Genomic DNA, 19,910 nt, shown 5'->3' on the forward strand with positions numbered 1-19,910 from the left:
GGTAGGGAGATAATCCCAATGTAAAGCAGACAGTCAACATACAATAAAAGAACAATGACAGCTCTGTTGCAGAATGCAGCGTGATCAGAAACAAAGGAAATTACAGAGATTAATATCTTAATGGGAGCAATTAAGATGGTTGTGTGAAAGCAATCCCAGAGCTAGGGGGGATTATTAATGCTAAATGATGAACCTCGGCTTCCATAGAAAAAAGTAAACCAAGCGCCCCAGAGATTATGGAACTTCTCCATGTCTCCTTCTTGTCTATTCTTGACCTTCTTAAAGGAGCAGATATTATTTACCTCATTATACCACTCTAGAGCCGAGGGGATTGTAGTATCTCTCCAGTATCTGCGAATCAAGATTGTATCTGCATTCATAAGGGACGGAGAATTGAATTGTTGTTAATTAAGGAGCCCAATGCCTCCAGGCTTAAGATAATAATTTCAGGGGAGATGGTGATATTGGTTTTGAAGATAAGGCAGAGAATTCTATGGGCTCTTTCACACAAGTGTATATCGGCTTGAATTGGATTCCAATGCATCAGATCACATGGCCATAGTCCCGCGGCGTAAAAATGCCCGGCTGGGCCAATATAGGGCCAGAATGATAGTCCTGGAACTATATTTCCGGATGGGGAATTCCTCAGCCGCTGCATGGGCTCCTATGGGAGCCAATGACAGCGGCCGGGGAAGGAAGATGTGAGGGAGGTTGGCAGCGTGACTGCTATGCTCCCTCTCCCTTCTCTCCTCCCCTCTGACTGTTTGCAATGGGAGGGGGCAGGATGGGGCAGAGCTTAGCTTAGTCTTGCCTCATCCCATTGCTGGCTGCGGACAAGGGGCGGGAGCTTAGCTCTGCCCCATCCTGCCCCCTTCCATTGCAAACAGGGGAAGGGGAGGTGAGTTGGGGGGGGGGGGTTCGGCATTGCGTCCCTGGTGTATATATGCGCCAGGACTGTTCTGTTTGAACGGGCACACAAACGTTAGATTTGTGCGCCCGTTCACGCGTCTTTACAGCACTGGCGGGCGCACATAAAAATGCCTACGGCCGTGTGGGAGGGCCATGAGGCCTTCTAAACTAGCCTGTAACAGTCTAAGCATAGTGTGGTTTGACATAGTAGATAATTGACCCTCCAGCTGTTTCTCCTTAGTGCCACTTACTTTCCAGCCTTTTGTTACCCCGTACCAACTTTTGTGAGATGTTTTGCTCCCATCAGTTTCTAAATGAGTTATTTTTTTTTAATGAAATGGATACATTTCTCCCTCCCCCTCTGATATGTTATATGTTCTATTGTGAATAAAATATGGTCATATGAGATTTCCAAATCATTGCATCCTTTTTTCTTTACATTTATGTACATTTTAGGGTGCATTCCCACGAACGTATATCGTCTCGGTTTTCACGCTGAGCCGATATACGTTGTCCTCGTGTGCAGGGGGGGGGGGGGGGGTGGAAGAGCCAGGAGCAGGAACTGAGCTCCCGCCCCCTCTCTGCCCCTCTGCACTATTTGCAATGGGGAGGGGTGGGGCTAATTCTCAGGACTTAGCCCCGCCCCCACCTCTCCCCATTGCAAATAGTGCAGAGGGGCGGAGAGGAGGCAGAGAGGGGGTGGGAGCTCAGTTCCTGCTCCTGGCTTTTCCTCCCCCCCCTGCACACGAGGACAACGTATATCGGCTCGGCGTGAAAACCTAGTTGATATATGTTCGTCTGAATGCAGCCTTACACAGCAGCCCAACTTTTTTGGAATTGGGGTTGTAAACGCCGCTGTAACTTCTGACAGTGGCACTTAAATGGCCCAATCAGCATCTAGAAGTCCCAAATGGTGAGATCACAGGGTGCCATTTGAGTGTCATGGCAGCTAGGGGCCTTGTGAAGTCCTCCATCAATGTTGTGAATGTATGCCTTTTAAAAATAGCTATTTAAAGGGTTTTCTGTGATATTTGTATAGATGACTCAGGATAACTTGATTGGTGGGGGTCTGCCACTTGGGATCCTGACCCATCAGTTGTTCAGTCTAATAATAACATCTATGTAAGTTGTGCCTGCAGTTACCAGCACCAGCCACTACATGGGGTCAGAGTGATCTGCTTTCTCTCCATACCCTTTGTGTGTTGTCAGTGCCAGCGGGCTCCTAAACAGCTGATGAGTCAGCATCACGAGCAGCAGACCCGGCCGATCAATTATTGACGACCTATCAATAAAAATATTCTGGAAACCCCCTTTAAGTGGCTCTTTTTTTTTTTTCTTAAGGATGTTTTTTCCTCATTTAAAAAAAATCCTAGCTCTATTATTTATCCATCGATGTCGTTGTTTCCGGACTTGTTGATATTTGCGGGCCGAGTTGTATTTTTCAGTGATACTTCTTAACTATGAAATATGTTGACAGCGACATTTAAAGGGTTAAGAGCCACGACTAAAGTGAACTTTGATTATGGCTGATACCAGCCATGTATGGAGTGGGCTCAATCAATGATCAGCTAGGGTCCTCCTTACACCCAGGACCCCTCTCTATGACCCAGCATGAGAGGCACTCTATAAGAGCGGGTCCCATTCCAGCCGACCTTTTAGCATCCTGCTATTACAGGATGGCCATGTGACCGCCATCCTGTAATATTACATTTCCTCTCTAGTGGCCGCTGTGGGGTAAATGTGTGGCTGGCAGCAGTTTTCCCCAGCAAAGTCAGCAGATTGCCAGGAGAGCCAAGAGAAGGACCCGGGGCCATCATCTCAGAGGGGTTGTTCTAGTTTGCACAACAGCTTTGATGGGCGTAAACTAGCAGAATGGCTACGATGTTCTGTTCTTTTCTTTGTGGCAGTTCATGTGTCACTGTACACTATCCGACCAAAAGTAAGTGCACCCCTGAGCAAGAATCACAAGTAGTATTTATTTCTACATGTTAATACTTAGTGGGGCTCCTTTGGCCCTAATGACATCTGATACTCTCCGTGGCATACTTCCTACTAACACTTCAGATGGTATTTCCCTCCATTCATCCTGCAAACATCAGATGAGTTCCCTCAAAGAAGATGCATTAGTAATGTAGTTTATATAAAGCTACATGATGACTTTTTCTGCCAGACTTCTATAAACCTTCTTGATTTGAAGTTTTTATTTAGTAGATGTTGGAATCAAGAGATGAAGAGAATTAAAAAGAACTACTTGAAGGCGCTCATTGCTGATCCTCTCAATTATAGTAAGTGCTTTATCCGAGTGTCTCTGGAAGAAAATCATATTTCTCAAGTGATTTATTATATGAGAAAACCCTCTTTGGAAGGAGACAGTAAGTTATCAGCTGATATTTTCCATCTGAAGTCCTTGCGGGAAGGTCGGCTCTGCGGTCAATTACAGAGTGAACTGAGGATTATCAGGAAGGCCGGACAGAGATAAGGACTGCAGAACAAGGAGCCTCCAGTCCGAAGGAATGCCGAGTGCAGAATCCCTAGAGACAAAGGACTCCGCTTATCACAACATTTTCTAAATACCTTCAGAGAGTTCATAGTATAATTACTAAATATCTCACAGACCTATAGAGATCTTCTGTTTATATAGGCGACCTCACATATATTATCAGCGGAGGAGCCGCTCCTAGAATAGGAACTATCTGGAGATTCTACTTTATATCACACACCAGGGCATCATGTGAAGCTGCTGGGCCCCAATGCAAAGTTACAGGGCCCCTCACCTACCATGTGCCATTTATAATGCTGATGTCTTTTGGCAGAGGGGTCTTTGGCTTCCCCCGACACCAATTGTGCATCCCCTATAGTGTGGAGGGGGAGCTGTGCCCCACTCTAATTGAAGCAGCACCGCACTGATAATCGGCTCCAGCCGCCGGGACTAAAGTCTATGATGCAGACAAGCAGGGGGAGAAAGGAGAGTCAGGAGGAGGAGACACAGGGATGAAACCCGTTCCCTAGTGACAGCATCACGCTAAGCTCCTTTCTGGGTGATGTCACGTGGTCAGTTTGACCTGATGGAAACTAAGGAGATCTGTGTCACATATGTGTTTAATAGCAGACAGAAGCAACAGCCAACCTAAGATTCCAAAACTAAAGTGGTGGAGGCCGCACCAAGGTGGCCCCTTCAGAGCCGCAACAATTCATTGTGGCGTAGATTCCACTCTGTGATAAAATCCTCCTGCAGGAATATCGGCCCCTGCGGACAGGAAGCTTGTTGTAGTTGCTGCAGATTAGATGGCTGTACTGACATGTTCTGACCAGCTGACAGGAAGGGGTCAGCGATTCATGCTACTCGCGCCAAATTCTGAACTCCCATCAGCAACAGAAATCTGGATCCTTCTGACCATGAGATGTTTTCCCGCTGCTGAGTGATGCAAGTTTTGCGCTCTTTTGCCCGCTGGAGTCTTTCTGTTTCTCTTAGACACAATGGCGCTGGAACTGGTTGTCTGCTGTTATAGCCAGCAAAGGTCGTCTTTCAGTGACGAGTTGTTTCCATCCACAGGATCCCCTTTCGCTGGATGTTTTCCTCGATCACGCCATTCTCTTTATCCTCTCCACAACGTTACATGAGAAAACCCCCAATGGTTGGCGGTGAGACCCCGGCTAGTCTAGCACCGATGACCGGCCTCGTTTAAAGTCGCTCCGATCGCTGGATTTTCCCATCTAATGTGGATTCACACTGAAACTGATCCACGGAAAACTTGTCACGTGATTTTATCCTGCACTCCGGGGTCACGGGGAGAAGGGAAGCATGCAAACAGGGAAATCAGGTGTCCAGACCATCTTCAGGGAGTGTGGGAGAGCGACAGCATGCAGGACTCCAATCACCAGAGTTCAGAGAGGGAAGGATGAGCAATGCATAATGACTGGCTGATACTTCTATATACAGACGCATGGCGATTGTCAGGCTGGAGAACTCCACACCATCAGGGCGGTTTTTACACGACTATATGTGCAATTACGTTCGCCGCTATGGAGCCTAGCTTCGCATGAACAGGTTTGGTTTTTTTTCTCCGGCCGTTCAAGCTCCGTACCATAGAGCAGATCTGCCCTAGTATTAACCCCTTCCCGCTCCAGGACGTACATTTACGTCCTGCAGCGTCGGGGTATGTATGCAGAGAGGTTGCGGGGCGACCTCTCTGCATACAGCGCAGGCGTCAGGTGTTTACTACAGCTGACACTCGCGGACAATAGCAGCGATCGGCCAATTGCGGCTATTAACCCTTTAAATGCTACTGTCAATTCTGACAGCGGCATTTAAAGCCCCCGAACAGCATTTGTGGCTCCCATAGCCCCCTCTGCAGTGAGATCGGGGGGAGCCGTGCAGGTGTCATGGCTGCCGGGGACCATCTGAAAGGCCCCAGGGCTGCCTTGAGAGACTGCCTATCAAGCCATCCTTGTGGGGTGGCTTGATAGGTTGCCTGTCAGAATGCAGTATGACGTAATACTATAGCACTGCTGTCGCAGTGTTCAGTGATGAGGAGACTCCCTGCGGGGATTAAGGAATCCCCTGCCGCTGTTGTCACAGTGTTCAGGGATGAGGGGATTCCCCTCGGGAATGAAGGAATCCACTGCCGCTGCTGTCATAGCTGCAGCAGGGGATTGTGATTTTCTCCCATTGGAAACAATAGGATTTTTTTTTTCATGCAGCATCGCAGGAGCGAAAACATCGCAAATGAGAATGAAACCATTGAAATCCATTGGTTTCATAATCCTGTGATTTCACTAATTCTTGCAGCGCGAGAAAATCGCCCAATTTTCTCGCCAGTCAGAAGGAGCCCTTAAGGAAAGTCTGCATAATGTGGTAAAGAGGAAAGCGTCTTAGGAACCAATAAAAGCTCATCCTGAGCATGAATGCTATTTGCATCTGTACCATGTCACGCCCAGTCAGTGGGGCGTCCATCTGGTTGGGCACCTCCATACCATCCCGCACTCCTTGCTTCCCCATCCTTCACCCGGTATCTGTTGCCCTGCTGCCTCTATTACAGGTTTACTGTCTTTTTCTGCACTTTGATACAATCAGGCTACATTTCATCAATGCAGAAGTCCAAGTCATTCCAAAGGGTTCACTTACTTTTCCTTGCACTTTATATGCTGTAATGGAAGTCTTCCCACTATGAATGGAGCCTTAATGGCACCTCGCTCCAAACTGAATGAATGTTGAGTACTTTTAATTTACTCCAAAAGTCATAAAAAATAATAAGTGTATTACTGGCAAGCAGAGCGGGTGAAATATCTTGTTTCATTTTTACAGAACGAGCAGCGAGGCTGCGCCTGCCAATAGTGTATTTCCTGACAAAAAACCTTGTGTATTGTCCGTGTTCAGATGTAGAGAGTAAATGGTTTTAATCAAGCTACTCAATAAGTGCTGCGCATTTGTGGTCAGATCTCGGGTTTCGGAGATGGGAGGAATGCGGCGATGGAGGTTGAAAGTTTAAATAAAGTCTTCAGCTTTACTTTGTTTTGGGGACCCCATGTATCGCTGATTATTTCCTAATGTCTACTCGTTAGGGCTGCTATACGGTAATGCAGCTGCGGGTCCATTAGGCGCACATTACTATTCCTCCAGGTTATAACATGATTAAAAGCCATTCATGATACAATCTCGTAGCAGCTAGAGTTGACATTAACCATTCGCTAATGGCAGAAAACGCTGATTGCTGGGGTGTTGGAAGTGCGTTTTAATCTCAGGCGACTTCTAAAGCCACCATTATTATATGGGCAATGTGTATGACGCTGGCACCTCGGAGCTCTATATGATCTGTAATTACATGGCGCCAACATGTTTCGCAGTGCTGTAGAAAACGGGGGAAACACGGACAAAATGAGTCATAACATAAAGTATCGGGCCTCATTGATTTTCATTGATCCATTCACACTAACATATAAACACTGCGTGTCGATGGCAGCATGCTCTGTTTTATCGCGTATCACGCAGCGTGAGTCCTAGACTTCTCTATAGGTATCGTATGCAACGCTGTCCACACGCAATACATTGCTTATGGGCGATGATACATACACAACCACACTATCAAACAGAGCGGGAAGTTAGAAAAAAAAGAATCATACTGTCCGTGGCGGCGTGCGTGAGATATGTTGCCATTCGCAGGGCACTTGCTACCATACATGGCCTCTACCAGTTCACACAGGCCAGTGAAATGCTCCTGCAGCGGTTTATGCATACGGTTGTGTGAATGAGCTCTTCAACAATAGATGGAGGAAGCAGTGCAGTGACTGGCACGGGGTAGAGGCAGCAGTGTAGTGACTGGCACGGGGTAGAGGCAGCAGTGTAGTGACTGGCACGGGTAGAGGCAGCAGTGTAGCGACTGGCCAGGGATAGAGGCAGCAGTGTAGCGACTGGCATGGGGTGGAGGCAGCAGTGTAGCGACTGGCACGGGGTGGAGGCAGCAGTGTAGCGACTGGCACGGGGTAGAGGCAGCTGTGTAGCAGCTGGCACGAGGTAGAGGCAGCAGTGAAGCGGCTTGACAAAAAGATAAGCCGGGCTGGTGCATTCAGGATGCATTTGAGAGGGGAGTATTTGGAGAAGTGAGTTGCAGTAATGAAACCAAAAATCTGTAAAATTGTAAAACACAATAGTAAAAATGCAATAAAGAGAAACTCAAAATCTATAGAGAAATGTCCTAATCCACTGTAATCCACCCAGTATCCTTAGGGGTCTGCCGGGTGTCGTTGGTTGTGCTAGAATGACTATAGAATATATGTTACCATGCAGGGCGATGCTGGGTCCCGCGGCCGGCGCGCGCCGCTCCGATGTCGGCTCCGGCGTCCCGGAGCTCTGCTGTCGGGGCTCGCCCGGCGGCGTGGAGCAGCCAGCGTGCAGCGGCGTGGGTGTGTCTGCCTGTAGGGTGCCGCCCGCTCTCCTCCACCTTCCATATGCAACAGTGGGAGAGTCGGCTCCTCCCACTCTCTGCCCCTGGGCGGAGCCTTTAAGTTAAAAGGCTGGCAGTGACCTGAGCTCACTGCCAGTTATTGGTTCTGTTAGCCTCTAGTCAGGTCTGGCTCAGTCAGCTCTAGTTGCTAGTCAGTGTCTTTTCAGTTTGCCTGTGAGCTCCATCTCCAGCCTTACTCTGCCTTGTAAGTTCTGTTGGTCTGTTCCACCTGCCTCTTCTGTCGGCACTCTGTCCCCCGTTAGTAGTTCCATCTAGGTAGTCGCCCGGTCCCTAGCCAGAGCAGGGTCCGCCGCCCAGTTGTCCGCCTGGGGTTAGCCAGGGCCGAGGCAAGTAGGCAGGGACAGTGGGGTGCGGGAAGTTCAGGGCACCCCACCCGGCGCTCGGGGGGCAGAGTGCCGTAACAATATAGTTTCTGGTTGGAATTCAATTTCTGAGAACAAAGCGTATGGATTCTGCGCAAAGAAATGGAAATCCCCACAATCTGCCTCCTGGGACAGAATTGCTACATAAGACGTATTACAATGATGTATCATATCCAGCGCCCTCTTAAATCAACTTTATTTACACTGACCGCTCACTACATTACGGCTGACGTGACGTCCTGTGATCTGTAACGCGGTACTATGTGACGGCCGTGTCACAATCTGCTCTCAGATAATGTGCCGACCTCTCCTCTACGCAGCAGAAGACATTTGGCAGTGATGGGTAAATGTGGTGGCTTGAGTGACTTTGTCCGCGGGCAGATTGTTGATGCCAGGAAGATCGGGGCCAGTATTTCTGTAACACTTGCATGTCTGGGCTGTTCCTGAACCGCAGTATGTAGAGTATCACAAGACTTGTAGAACCATGTATAGAACATCACACAGCGGCAGGCCACATGTGGTTGATGATAGGGGCGACTGTCGGGTGGCACGTCTGGTATCTCAGCAACGATGTGTCACAGTGGACAACTGACCAGCAGTACAACAACGGGAAGTTAGACAAATTTCTACATACCTTGCATTAACTGAGCTTCAATAGCTGAAGACAGACATGGGTACCTCTGATGAACCCATAACAACATCGTGCAAGGGCTCAGGAAAGACGTCCATGGAAACATAGCAGAAGGTTGCCTAGAGTGATGAGTCCTATTTCCTGCTGAACCAACTGGATGGCTGGGTCAACATCTGATATAAACAGCATGAAGCCATATTCCATGGGTGCACCATTGGGGTTCAACAGGCTGGTGGTGGCAATGTCATGGCCTGGGGAGCATTTTCCTGGCATGGTCTATGGCTGATGGTCATCATACCATAATCCTTGAAAGGAGAACACTATGGGGACTGGTTAGCTGACCTCTGCACCTATATCTTCAGGAAGTCTTTCAACAGGACAACACCGTGTCATCAAGCTTGGATACTAAGGAGTGGTAGGAGGAACATAACCGCAAATTCTCCACATTGCTTTGACCCCCAAACTCACTGGAATGTAACCCCACTGAACATGTTTGGATCTGCTAGAAAGGGCCATGAGATCTGTTCCACTTGTCTGCAAAATGTGCATCAACTGATGGAGCTGCTGCGGCGGGCATGGGTCAAGTTGAGTATGGAGGATGTTTGCCACTTTGTGGAATCTGTTCCCCGACATCGGAAAGCCGTAATCATCCAAAAAAAGTGGACCAACCCAATATTGAGTAGGTATTCCTAATGTAGTGGTCATTCAGTGCATAAAGTGGCTTTGTTGGCCCAAAGGTCATTCAGTTAACAGCTATTTATCTGTAGTACACATGCAGCGTCCGAGGAGTGGGCACACAGCCGAGGAGATAGCAGGGTAGATAAAGACCTTAAGACCTTATCCCAGGGCTCTACCATCTCCTCCCCTAGGGGTAGTTTGGGACCCAACCAAGTTACTGCTGGATGAGATCACATGGAAAAGTAACCGGAGGTTACCTGTAGTCTTCTTTGTCACTCGTGATGCCACCGTTTCGTCCTCTGTGGTGAACCTGGACAGCAGAATAAAGTAGTCCACACACAGAGAAACATTCTGGACTAACCGGGAACGGTCGGTTATGTCCGCTTACTGTAACATCAACAAAGTCACTTTAAAACAACCGTTTGGCACAGTTATAACAGAAGAAAGTGTTGTGACAGGAAGGATTCTCAGGGTATTCTGGACAATTCACAGTTCTAGTTATCTGTGTGATTCCGCTCTCCGCAACTCTCTCTCTCTTTGTCAGGTTGTGCTGCTGGACTCTGTGTTGTATTTCAGAGTTCCAGGAGTACACCTTCACAGGTAAGGGTTAATTTAGCTGGCTGGGTGTGGTTGTTCTGGTCAGCCAATCCCCTGGGTTTGGGGGTAGAGCGTTATCTCCTCAGTCTTGTCTGCCTGTGTTTGTGTCTGGTCAGCTTGCAGCTTGCTATGTATGTAGTGTCTGGTCAGCTTGTTTTGTGTCCTGTGCTGCCTGTTTTGTGTCTTGCCAGAGTAGGGACCACAAGACACGAGGAACCTTTTAGTGGCCTTGCAGCTTAAGCTCATTGGCCAATGCACAAACCAATCCTTTGTCTTTATATTCAGCCTTATCATCTGCTTTAGCATGCGAGGTTGTGTGGTAAGTGTGTTTGTGCATTTGGTTTGTCCGTACTTGTCTTGGTTCCGTGTACAACCTATTCTGGGAGAGCCAGGGCCGAGGTTCCAGGTGGGGCTGACTTTAGGTAGGGCTTCACCATCTTCCCTTCAGCACAAGGTCAGTTTCCCTTTCCATGTTTTGTATGCCAGTTCTGTCGTTTTCCCCAGAGTGTCCGTATGTCAGTTGTTCCCTAACCCGTGTCCTGAGGTCATGTTTGTGTGGGCCTGGTGCTTTGTTGCCCACACGAACGTAACACTCCTACTCTTCCCCAGTCAACACTCACGCTTCTAGTGCTTTTCTCTTGCCAAGCAGCGGTCCTTTTCGCTTAGTGGTAGCAACGGCATATCCTGGGTAGACTGGTCCCAGGCCAAGCACAAGGAAATCACTCAGCTTCCTCCATTCTCTCCTCACACAGACCGATTACTAAAGTGCAGGTGTCAGACTTCTCTCACTTGAACTGGACTAACTCCAACTCACTGGCTTGCATAGACTAACTAGCATAGCATCCTTGCAAACACATAGTCACATGATACATTTTCCAGACATAACCCAGTCATTGACCCATTCAGTGCTGCAGAGGTGCAATACACATAAACCAAATGCATACTACACATAAGAAACTGACAAGACAATGGCACGACACAGACATATAACATTATGGAGGGGCCCCACTAACTCTAGGCCCCTGCAGACAGACATGCTGCTGCAGTATCTTAGTTGAGTATACATGTCCCCCACAGTAGAGGGCACCACAGTCCTGGTATAGACAACTGGGGAAAAAGGTTTGACAGGTACAGGACAGGGAGTTGTGATGTAGTGGCAGTGTGTCCTGAGGTGAGAAGCTCAAATGCTGCAAAGTTTGCCATGCGTCATGGAGTAATCCATCCACCAGCTGTCGCCTGCAGTATTACAAGAGGTGTGTTGTGATAAAGTGGAAGCCAACTAAGTTACCGAAGTGGTGACACAGAGGTATAGACAGCCACAAACTTCACTAGCAACCCAAGAGAAAGGCTTATCTTATGCCAGAGATTTCCATAGTGATAAATAACACCATGAGTGTAACAGAACAAGGGCACCTGGTGTAGGAAGTGGAACTACCAAACTAGGAATGGTGCAAGAAATAAAAGGAAAGCATGGAGCAATTCACATGTGGTCTACAAAGATGTAGTATGTCAGTGAAGGAACGATGAGTCATGGCTTTGAGTATCTGAAGGTGCTGCCAGCCTAGAAGAACACTACAACTAGAAGTAGTGGCTGTAGTAGAAAACTGGAGGATGAGACAAGAAAACATTAGTGTGTAGCACAGCCTTCAAGGTGTGGATGTGGAGAGAAGCACAGAGTCAGAGATAGTAAACCTGACTCCTGTTTTATTAATAAGACCAGCAAGCAAAGATGCGTTTCGAGGCACAAGCCTCTTCTTCAATAATGCTGGGAGGTGCAGTCACTTAGAAGCAGCACCCTTTTCTGTAACGGTCTTACCAGCTGGCTTCTCCCTGCCCACATCATGCAGACTGAGAGCTCTCTCCCCTTTTGTGTATAGGGAGAGAATTGTGACTCTGCATGCTGCAGAAGAGGAAAACCCAACGCGATCCGCCTCCATGACTAGGAGCTCAGCTCCAAATCCAACTTCATGAGCCTGGTGATAGAATCCGTTTAAAAGTTGAGAGAAATGGGAAAAAATGCACCATTTTTCTTAGGTTTCATTTGTACTGCATTTATGGTGCAGTAAAAAAGAATTCCTGACATTATTTGTCGGGTCACTGAGATTACAGCGATACCAAACTTATATTGTTTTTTACTACTTTTAAAAAATAAACTTTTTCTAAACAAAACTGCTCTCCAGCGCCATCCTCTGGACGCCCATAGCTTTGTTTTTCTATCCATGGGGCTGTGTGAGGGCTTGTTTTTTTACAGGGCAAGCTATAGTTCCTATTGGTGCCTTTTATAAGGTGCATGTGAGTTTTTGATCACTTTTTATCTAAGAGGTGGTGTGACCAAAAAATGAAATTCTGGCATTGTGTGCTTTATTTTTTTATTATGTCCAACATATGTGATATTTTAGTAGTTCAGACTTCTATATAAGAAGTACATTAAATATTTTTTTTTATTTATTGTATTCAATACTTTTACAATTTTTATTAGTCTCAGTAGGGGACTTGAACTTGCAAGTTTGATCGCCACTACAATATACTGCAATAACTTCTGTATTGCAGTATATTGTACTTTTATCATTCACATATTAAGCCATGGTTTTATTTCACGACAGCCCTGAGAGCCACCATTGCAACCATTAGATCCCTGGGGGCGGGCTGATGGGGTGACGGGGGGGTTGTTCTCCTCAATCTACTGAATTGGGTATTGCAGCCTGTATTAACTGTGACATCTAAGAGGCTAAAAGGGTCACAATTGTGGATGGGATCGCAGCACTCATACTTGACAATTTCCACTGCTGTCACTAAAATTAATGGAGCAGCGGCGCACATGTATGTCCTCCGCTCCATTCATGTGAGTGCCATTAGGACCTCCATTCTAGAGATCAGTGGGTAGAGGATAACTTTAGATTTTGGTAGAAACTCTTTAACCCCTACCTCCTTCAGGGTGTAAATACACGCCCTGGGTGGGAAAAAGTTCCTGTGAATGGGCATGCATTTATATGCCATGGATTGCATAGGTATAGAAGCTGAGCCTGCACCATTCACAGCAGGACCAAGCTGTGACTGACAGCTAGCCTCCCACAGCAACATCGGGAATCTGTGAGAACACCGATCCCCATTGTTACCATTTACATGCAATAATCTATGTTGATCATGGCATGTAGAGCGGTTACAGAGGGAGGGCGGAACTCTGCTATGTAATTATGAAGGGCCAATAGGTTGCCGTGGCAACCAAACACCAGACAATGGAGTCCGGGTATGCTATTGCCTGCGATTGCTATCGATACCAATAATACAGGGACATTAAAAATGTTAAAAAATAAATAAAGAGAAGGAACCCTTTTTTGCGCACTTCCTCTGTTTTAAAAAAAAAGTAAGATGCACATGTTTGGTATTGTCGCGTCCATAACGACCCGTACAAAACACTGAATACACTTCTTATTCTGCACTGAAATCGCTGTTAAAAATAAGCAAAAAAACTGACCTAAAATGCTTTTTTCTGGTGATTTCATCCCCTCCCCCTCCCAAAAAAATACAACAAAAGTAATCAAAATAAGCCCAAATTTTTACCAATAAAGACTACAGATCACACAAAAAATAAGTCCCTACAGAGCTCTGTCTATGGAATATAAAACAGTTATAGTACGTTGAATGCAGCGTTACAAAAGAAAAATTAAAAATAGGGTTATTATGCAAAAGTGGAAAAACCTAAATAAAATATAATTTTGGTCTTTATGTAGTCGTAGCAATATGCAGAAAAGACTTATCATGTCATTTATGCTGCATGATTGATGCTGTAAAAAAAACTAACAATTGATGTGCTTTTTCTCCCTTCCCTTCAAAAATAGAGTAATAAAAGTTGTACAATACATTGTATGTACCCAAAAAAGGTCCCAATAAAAGCTGCAGCTTGCCACACAAAAAACTGTCAAAAGCACAGGGTCCACACAATCGCGACCAAGAGGGATACGCATGGGTTTCAGACAACTGGCCCTAAACTACAGGGAGGATGACATGGCCCTACCTAAGCGGGGACATCGCCCCAATAAAGGGCGGCCCAGCGGTCTTTGGATCTGGGCCCTAGCTGCTCCTAGGAACCACGCTACCAGAACAGGATATATAAACATCCCACATGACAGGGACAAGTGGACAGAACAAAAAGACACACAGAACCAGAAAACACAGCATACAAAAGCCCAAATGCAAACACTAATAGCAGATGGTAAGCTGAATATAAATACCAGGTATTAGTTGACATTTTGATCAAAACATGGAAGCTAGCAGGCCACATCACGGCTCCTGGCTATACCGCTAGTCCTTACACTAACCAGGAGTCCAGTGACACCGGACACAGTTCACACCACAAGCTGTAACAGCACAAACAACAGCACACAAGTCACACAGCAAGCTGCAACACATAGAACCTGTTCACACCACAAACAGAGACAGAATGAGCACGGAACAGGACTGCTCACACCACACTACAACAGGTAGTACATACAACACGGACTCCACCCAGAGCTCACATGCACACAGATGAAACTGCACAGCAAGTCTAACAGTGTCCTTATTCTAGGGGGATAGACAGTCAGCCACCGTGCTGACATAGGGATTTACCATCTGACACAGACAAGACATAAGACGTTTGGAGGCCGCACCTGTCAGGGGAAGGGAAGAGGGGGTCTGCATATGATACAGACTAGGACTACAGGTGTCCAAACCGTCTTTGGGAAGCAGTGAGACAACAGACCTACATGAAACACCGCTCTGAGTGGGAACAAAACAGATAGATCCAAACAGTACAAAGACCAGCACCCACTACTGAGATATGCTGGTCTTTCTGTGCTGCAGACTAAAGGAGATTGGCTGCTGGAGAATATCACACCCAGCCAGCTCAATTAACCCCCACCTGTGGAGCTGTGCTGCTAGGAACCTTAGTACTACAGATCCCAGCAGCACACCCTGACAAAAACAAGCTGTCATACGGCCGTGTCGGTGGAAAAATGAAAAAGGGAAGGTAAAATTTTCCAAAAAATCATTGTGTTCTTAGGACAAAAATAGGCCGTGTCACAAAGGGGTTAATCTATATATAAACCATGGTCAAAGAGGAACTTGCCCTTATAGGGGTTGTCGAATACTGGCCCACCCTGCTTTAATAGGGCTGTAGGGGTTAAAATAATAAACTGAAACATACCCCTCTACAGCCTCTAGGTCCAGGGCTGCAGCCTAACTGTGGTCCCAGTGATTGCTCTCATAGCTGCCATCCCAATCAGAAGCTGCAACGTCACGTTCTGGCATCATGGTTCTCAGGATGTGAGCACCAATGCTAGGAGACTGAGAGGTGATACCGTAACCTTTCATTGGCTGCAGCAATCACATGATTTCCTGTGACGGCAGCTATCGAAACAACCAGCGGGACCACAGTGGGGCTGCAGCACTGGTTCCCAGGGGCGGCGGAGGGGTATGTTTCTGTTTAATATTTTAATCCTTATAACACTATTGAAGGAGGCTTGCCCAGTAACCCCTTTAAATATGCAACCACAAGAGTCTGCCTGTAGGAGATTATCTAGCAGGGCCCCACGTTATGTATCAGAGTTTACTGCAGAAAATCCTAAAGGTCATAAAGACAAATATAACGAAAATCTTCACTTCCCAGTTCTGTATAACATTATTTTCAGAGCTTGTACGATCTGGCAGCCCTTTAGTTCCACCAGACTGAGCGAGTGCCAGCGGTGATAGCAGATACGGACGGCTGTCACATGTGACATTTCCCAGGCAGCTACCGCAGGAGACGGGAGAAGCCTCTGTGTGTTACACAATTGTTGCTTTTGTCGGAGAACGCTTCCTATGACTCCATCGTGATGGGATTTGATATCGTGTCATTCGAAGTCTAATCATCAAAGCCAAGTCTTGGAGTTGGAATTTACAAAGCAAAATGAGACCATATGCTTTTATTTCGATACACATAGAGGTTTAGGATGACGATGGTTGGCTCTGGTCCATGAGCCATGTCTCCCAACCATCCCAGATTCGGCAGGACAGTCCTAGATTTTGGAGGTTGTCCTGCTGCCCTGCGAGGCCAGAGACATGTCCCACACCCGGGATGGAGTAAGAAAAACAATCTTATACTTTTGCTGCCCCGCCACACCAGTCCAGACCATTACCTTCCTCCTCTCACTTACGGGTAGCCTGCATGCGCCTGGAAGTGACTGGGAAAACCAAAGCAGCAGCATGGACCAGAGCAGGGAGGGGGTCTTGAGTATAAGAGATTTTTTACTTTATTTTACTGCATGAAAGGGGGCATTCCAGGGCACTATTACTGAGACATGTGGGGGCAGCATATTAATTTATTCCACAAGATGCCTGCTCGATTCGCAACCTGATTGGTTGTTTGGTGAATCAGCCAACCCAAACAACCAATCACTGTAAATCAATCAACCCAAACAACCAATCAGGATGTGAATCGAGCAGAAGTCTTGTGAAATAAGTTAATATGCGTGGGGACACTGTTACTGAGGGGCACATGAGAGGCACAATTACTGAGAAGCACATATGGGGGATGCTATTGCTGGGGGACACATGCAGGGGTACTATTACTGAGGAGCACGTGCAGGGGCACTATTACTAAGAAGCAAATGTGGGGACCCTTTTACAGAGGGGCACATGCGGAGGGCACTATTACTGAGGGTCACTTGTGAAGACCTCATTACTGAAGGCCACATGTGGGGGCACGATTACTATGTGGCACATGTGGAGGCACTATAACTGAAGGGCATATGTAGGGCCACTTTTGATTTGCACACATGTGGGGGCACTATTAGTAGTGACACATGTGGGGTCACTAATACTGAGGGGCACATGTGGGGGTTCTATTGCTGAAGGGCATATGTGGGGCCCCGATTACTGAGGGCACATGTGAGGCAATATTACTGAGGAGCACATGTGGGGGCACTATTAATGAGGGGCATATACAGGAAAATTACTGAGGGCACATGTGGGAATTCTGTTACTGAGGGGCACATGTGGAACAATGTCCCGGTGTAGTTGGCAGCTGACCCATGGGAGTTGGCAATACTGGTGCAACGCATCACGAGACAGGCCAAAGCAAAAAGTCAGGATACGGTCCATTGGCAGCGTACAAGCAAGGTCTGGATCACAAGTCCGAGGGTCAGGGCAGGCAGAGTTCAAGCAAAATCCAAATAACAGGTCCACGGGTAGATGCACGGGAATCAGAAACAGAAATGCTATCGCTGGGAGCAGGAACAAACAAACACCAATGCTCAGGCAAAGGAAGGAGAATCCCTATCTCAGTTTAATAGGGAGGTAATATCTGACTACCCTGCAGCTGAGCTGAGAACACTGGAAAGGATTTACTCCGGCAGTGCTGATGGAACGTGGAAGTTAGAATCCTTTCATACAGGAAGAGTGGAGCAACACCCGTATCTGCTGGTATTAGCGAGAGGGTGGCAGATACAAGCAGCTGGCCTAACAAGGGGAACATGTCAGTGCTACTACTGAGCGGGGCACATGTGGGGTCGCTATTACTGAGGGGCACATGAGAGGCACAATTACTGAGAAGCACATATGGGGAATGCTATTGCTGAGGGACACATGCAGGGAAATTATTACTGAGGGGCACATATGGTGGCTCTATTGCTGAAGGGCACATGTGGGGCCCCGATTACTGAGGGCACATGTGGGAAAACTTACTGAGGGGCACATGTGAGGCAATATTACTGGGGAGCACATGTTGGGGCACTATTGCTGAGGGGCATATGTGGGGTCACTATTACTGAGGAGCATATGTAGGGTCGCTATTGCTTAGGGCACATATGGGGTCGCTATTACTGAGGGTCACATGCAGGGACACTATTACTGAGGAGCATATGTTTGGGCACTATTACTGAGGGGCACATTTAAAGAAACTACTACTGAGAGGCACTTACTAGAGAGCACATGTGAGGGCATGGGGGGCAAGCAGGGGTTTTATTACTACAATACCCGCCCCTAATTTAGGAAACATTGCACTTGGTAAGTTACTTTACAACTAGTGATTGTTACTGTATTTTGTTCCCCCGTTTCTTAAGCCCTTAAAGGAGTTGTGCCAAGTTTTATAGTTATCCCCAACCACAGGAGAGCTCCACCGAACCTGTGAATGGGGGTCCCATTCATGCATGAATGAAGCAGCAGTCACACATGCGCACCACTACTCCATTCAATTTATTTTTACTTTTATTCTATGAGCTTGTAGGGGACTTGAGCCTGCAATCCTTTGAGTGCTCAAATAATATACTACAATACTCCTGTATTGCAGTGTATTTTCTTATTTTCTCTTCTTTTACCTCTGGCATTCATGGCACCCTGAAGGTCACTATTAATCCTTTGGTTGCCATGGCAACCCATGGACCCTTTTTGGATTGCATCATGGATGGCTATAGGCCTCTTAGAAGTCTCAATAACTATTGACCGTGGAATCTACAGGGTTAAACAAACAAGATTGGATTTACCTCCAAACTAGGCTGCTCATGTGGAGTGCTGGCACCTGCAAGTGATGTGACCGGCACAGCTTCGAAGCGCAAACCATAATCGTATAGCAGTTTGTGGTAACTTAATGCCAGCCGTGATGTAATATGGTACGGCTAGGGAAAGGGTTAAAGCGGTTGTACGACAATTATAAGTTATCCCCTATCCTGTATATCCCACAGGGTAGGAGATAAATTGCTGATTGGTGGGGTCTCACCGCTGAGACCTCCACCGATTTTGAGAATGGGATTCCCGTCTCCCGCTCTGCCTGTCACTTGGGGGTTCTCTTCTCCCCCCACACTGAGATCACTGTTAATGGGTGCATTCCCAGAAAATGCGCAGTCAGCGCTATATTTAATTCAATGGGGCTGGCTGAAATACCCGAACGGATGGCGCTCAAGTATCTCAAGAGTTCCATTGAAAGTGAATGGAGCGTTAGTGCGCTGGCGTGACCAGTAAGTCATTTAGTCTCCTCCTCACTGGAATATGGGATATTTCCAATAGGAAAATAGATGAAAAAAAACTCCCCACTTACTGTATAGTGGCCCAGAGTTAGTGGGGCCGTCCATAATGTTCTGTGTCTGTCTCATGCCATTGTCTTAAGAAATAAGTAGATGGTGGCAGCATATACGGTGCTTATTCAGAAAATGTTCTTTATTCCTCCAAACAGATATGCCATCGTCCTGTCAGAGGAGTGCATTTGATTTATGTGAATTGGATGGTTACAGTACTGAGAGGGTTAATGTCTGGTAAGTTCTGTCCTGTCTGGAAAATGTATTGAATTCAATGTATCATTTTGTGGTCACGTGAGAATGTTATTTATGTGTTTGCAAGAATGCAGAGTCAGTCAGTCTGTCAGTCAGAGGTGAAGTCTGTCTGTGAGAGAAGTCTGTCAGTCAGAGAAGAAGAGTGAGGTCTAACAGTGAGTGAGCCACACAGACACCGGACATCGGTCTGTGTGTGGAGAGAATGGAGGAAGCTGAGCGACCTCCTTGTGCTCGGTCTGGGCCCGTTCTACCCACGAGACCTTGGTGCTGCTACTAAGCACTGAGAGTAGGACAAGCCGCTTCAGAGCGAGATGAGGACAACGAGAGTGATGGTTGACGGGTAGAGAGAAACAGTTGCCAGGACCGGAAACACACAGATAACTTGGACTGTGGATTATCTGAATACCCCGAGAATCCTCCATGTTACACCACTCTGGCTTGTTATATCTTTACCAAGACTGTTTGTTTGGATTAGAGTTTAAAAGGTTAC

The sequence above is a fragment of the Eleutherodactylus coqui genome, chromosome 12 (genome assembly GCF_035609145.1).
Source record: "Eleutherodactylus coqui strain aEleCoq1 chromosome 12, aEleCoq1.hap1, whole genome shotgun sequence".
Classification (NCBI taxonomy): Eukaryota; Metazoa; Chordata; class Amphibia; order Anura; family Eleutherodactylidae; genus Eleutherodactylus; species Eleutherodactylus coqui.